Genomic DNA, 5,000 nt, shown 5'->3' with positions numbered 1-5,000 from the left:
AACGCGTTATTTTAATAGTAACCACTAGCCGCCCGTCGGTGGTGGAAGCACAGCCTCAGTCGTTAAAGATTTGCGTAACAGCGACAGAGGCGGTGATGGCGGCAGCAAGTGCTAGTGGTGGTGGTGGTGGTGGTGGTGGTGTTGACGACGTCGGTAGCCAAGATAAGTGGTGGGAAGGAGGTAAGCGTCAGTGTTAGCAGCCGATCCGGTCACAATAACGATGGCGGTGATGTTGGTGATGGCGATAGTCAGACAAGTGTAAAAGCTTACGATGTTGGGATTGCCCTGTGTTCGTTCATTCAATATTTAGAAGCCGCTAAATTATGTAACTTGAGGGCGGCTTAGCAAAGCGTTGTTTTTAACAGAAGACCTTCAGGGCAGCAGGCTTAGCTGTGTAATTGTATCAAGTAGCAGAGATTTCATGGTTTAGCAACTACCAAATAAGAACATAGAAGACCACTTTACCTCAAATAGTTATTTATAGCCTGTTTTCTCTTTCTTTCTTATTGACACCTTCACTTGGGGTAGCTTATAACCTAGCATGCTTTGTATTTCGCTCCGTCTGTCAGTCTATCTATCTATCTATCTATCTATCTATCTATCTATCTATCTATCTATCTATCTACCTACCTGTCTGTCTGTCTGTCCGTCTGTCTGTCTGTCCGTCCGTCTGTCTGTCTGTCTGTCAACTTATCTGTCAACCTGTCTATCTATCTATCTGTATGTACTTATATATATCTGGTTGCGTGGTAAGAAGTTTGCTTCCCAACCACATGGTCCCGGGTTCAGTCTCACTGCGTGGCACCTTGGGCAAGTGACCTCTATAGCCTCGGGCCGACCACAGCCTTGTGAGTGGATTTGGTAGACGGAAACTGAAAGAAGCCCGTCGTATATATATTTATTTCATCATATTCCTTTCTGCTGAAGAGCGTAGGCTCGAAACCTAAAAGACTTTCTCACCTCCCCGAGCGTTAAACTAATACACCTGCTTGTTGTTCATACACTTGTCTTCGTCTTTTGTTTTTCTGTAAATTTCAACTATATATACATACGTACATAAACACACACACACACACACACACACACACACACACACACACACACACATACACACACACACACACATACATACATACATACATACATATACATACATACTTTATATATATATATGTGTGTGTGTGTGTGTGTATGTGTTTGTGTGTTTGTGTTTGTCCCCCACTACCGCTTGACAACCGATGTTGGTGTGTTTACGTCCCCGTAATTTAGCAGCTCGGCAAAAGAAACCGGTAAAATAAGTACTAGTCTTACAAAGAATAAGTCCTGGGGGTCGATTTGTTCGACTAAAGGCGGTGCTCCAGCATGGCCGCAGTCAAATGACTGAAACAAGTAAAAGAATAAAAGATTAAAAGAATATATATATATATGTGTGTGTGTCTGAGTGTGTGTGTATGCAAACATGTATGAATATAGGTGTTTTTGTGTGTATACACACACACAAATACACACATACACACACGCACACTCTCAGATGGGTATGGCTATAGTTGTTTGTGTTCGCTCACATAAACATATAGTTGTTTGTTTCTAAATCTGTACTTCTATGTATAAACTAGTTAGTCCGTGGGGTTTGAGAGTAGATGTGTGCGAGGCATTTCTCGGCTGATCATTATCTCCAGATGTACGGTTGTAGAGAGAAGAAGAAGAGGTGTTACGTAGGTTTGAAGAGAGTGAAAGACGTATCTGCGTACATGCGTGCGTGTAGCAAGAGATAGAGAGAGAGAGAGAGGGAGAGAGAGGGAGAGAGAGAGAGAGAGAGAGAGAGAAAGAGGGAGAAATAAATATGGAGTAAGTTAAAGGAGATTGGCTATGTAGGAATAGGAGGTATTTTGTAATAGACAAAGTAATAGAAATCTTCAACAACTAACAAACCCCTAAGTATAGAACAACTACTGCCTCCCTCTGTTCTATTCTAGGCACAAAACCCGACCGAAATTTTGGGGGAGGAGGCCAGTCGGTCAGATCGACCCCAGTACACAATTGGTACTTAATTTATCGATCCCGAAAGGATGAAAGGTAAAGTCGACCTCGGCGGAATTTGAACTCATAACGTAAAGACAGACGAAATATCGCTAAGCATTTCGCTCGGCGTGCTAACGATTCTTTTCTACTCTAGGCACAAGGTCCGAAATTTTTGGGAAGGTGGGGGGCCAGTCGGTTAGATCGACCCCAGTACGCAACTGGTACTTAATTTATCGACCCCGAAAGGATGAAAGGCAAAGCTGCATTTGCTAACGTATTCGTGTACATACATTCGTAATAGAAGTGCAAAACACGTTATGAATAAAACGGATTGTATAAGCGTTAAAACCAAAGTTGGGACCGAAAATATCGAATGCTGAGTACAAATATTCAGTTGATGTCGAAAAACGTGATCAAGTTATTTGGAATATCTTTGGAATATGCAAAACAAGAGCTTTAGCGAAAGGTAAGCGTTGTAGGCACGATACGGTAATTTGAGACGTGGAGAAGATAAAAAAAAAACTATGAAAGAATTGCAAACCAAACAGCTTGTGTTGCTGTGGAACTCAGCTGCCCAGAGAATATAAATATCTTGTCCCGAAAGGAAACTATGAATGGAGATAGTAGAATCAGCTGTACACTTCGCATGTATTATACCTGAAATCGTTAGCAACACCTGGTTTAGAAGGATATATGTGAATGTGTATGCGTATGTGTGTGTGTGTGCTTGTGCGCGTGTGTGTGTGTGTGTGTGCGTGCGTGCGTGTGCGTGTGTGTGCGCGCGTACGCGCGCGTTTGTATATACATACCTACATATATACTTACATATACATACATACATGCATGTATACATACATACATACATACATACATATATACATTCATACATATTATACATACATATAAACATAATATATATATGCATACATATAGACATACAAGCATATATACATACATATTATACATACATACATATATACATACATACATATATACATACGCACGCGCGCGTATATATATATATATATATATATATATATATATATATATATATATATATATATATATATATCTATATATATACTTACATGCATACATATATACTTATATCTATACACACACTCATACATACATACATAAATAAGCACACACATACACACACACACACACACACACACACACACACACACACATACACACACACACACATATATATGTCGTATTTGCAACGTATAAGGCACACTTTATATATATATTTCTAAATCTATCAAAAACACTCCCCTGCACCTAATGCAGCCGTATTATGGATTAAAGACTGAGTATTGTAGTCTAGGGAGTCAGGTTAGCATACATTCGTTAGGCACAATATTTGTTACTAATTAAGAAATTTTGAAAAGAGGCCAAAATATTGCAGTCTGTTAGCACAAACCTACAAAAAATCGCTAATAGTACGTCGGCTGTTATGTTCGTTCTTCACCATACTTAACACACGGCTTATATGTGTCATACAGTATTTCATGACTGTGTTACCTTTAAGAAACACATTTCAATTATTTAAATGATAACTTTCCAAGAAGGATAAAAGGAATGTTAAACCTTTATCTGCTTGTCAGTCATTTGCAATGAGTGGATGACAACAAAATCATAGCAGTGGTGAGCCACCCTGGTGGTCAATCACAGTAACACTAAATATCACAGCCATAAATGCAAGTTTTACATCCTGTATGGCAGGAAGTGAAAGAAGATAAAATTGAATACAGTACACGTATGTGAAAGAAGATAAAAATGAAATACAGCTCACGTATGTGAAAGAAGATAAAAATGAAATACAGCTCACGTATGTTTTCATACTTTATTCCAGTAGATTGCCATACAAGCACAGAACTATGCATTTCCACCCACCCACCCCACTTTATAATATCTTCCAATAAACATATGATGAAACATACTAAATTTGTTTTTTACACCAGTAAATATATTTGTAAAATAGGAGTGCGTCTTATACGGGAGTGCGTCTTGTACGATGGTAAGGAGGCAGAAAATGTTACCTCAGAATGGCTGTAGATCAGGAGGGGGCAAGTCCTAGAAGAAGCAGTGCTACCAAAGGTTGTGCTGACTGGATGCAAACAAGGGCTTGACCAACCCTGGCAAGAGGCTTGGGTGAGGGTGTCGGATGTTAAAAGGCCCAAAACACCTTATGACCCCTGGAAATATCACTCATGATGTGTCCCCTGGTGGATTACAGCATGATGTGTAGAAAAACTATATGTATATATGTACACACACACACACACACACACACACACACACACACACACACACACACACACACACACACACACACACACACACACACACACACACACACACACGTTTGCGGTTTTTGTTGGAGGAAAAAGTGCCTTAGGGAGTGGTGGTGGCCGGAAAGAACGTAGCTCTCCTCGGAGCGATGACTTGGCCTGAGTTTTTACAACAGGACAATCTGTTCAAAGCAGCAACTGGTGTTAGGGGAATCAACGTTTAAAAAACGGATGTTCTCCGACAAAAAGAGAAAAAGAAAAGAAAAAAAGGAAGCTTTATGCTCTGTGCATTCAGACATTAAGTAGGTATTTCAATGAAGGTGGAGGCGCAATAGCCCAGTGGTTAGAGCAGCGGATTCGAGGTCGTAGGATCGTGGTTTCGATTCCCAGACCGAGCGTTGTGAGTGTTTATTGAGCGAAAACACCTAAAGCTCCACGTGGCTCCGGCAGGGGATGGTGGCGAACCCTGCTGTACTCTTTCACGTCCGTTGTTGCCGACGATTAGCAAGGACTATACATGAGAGAAGACTGGTCACGGTGGGTCTGGCTGTGGCCGATCAGTCCGACAGAAGCTCAGAAGGCTCTACCATTGGTCAGGCACTGGTGGTCTACTGAGACTGATCTACTGAGACTGGTCTACTGAGACTGGTCTACTGAGACAGGTCTACTGAGACTGGT

The sequence above is a fragment of the Octopus bimaculoides genome, chromosome 7 (genome assembly GCF_046866305.1).
Source record: "Octopus bimaculoides isolate indiv1 chromosome 7, ASM4686630v1, whole genome shotgun sequence".
Lineage (NCBI taxonomy): Eukaryota > Metazoa > Mollusca > Cephalopoda > Octopoda > Octopodidae > Octopus > Octopus bimaculoides.
Note: the sequence above shows the minus strand (reverse complement) of the source record.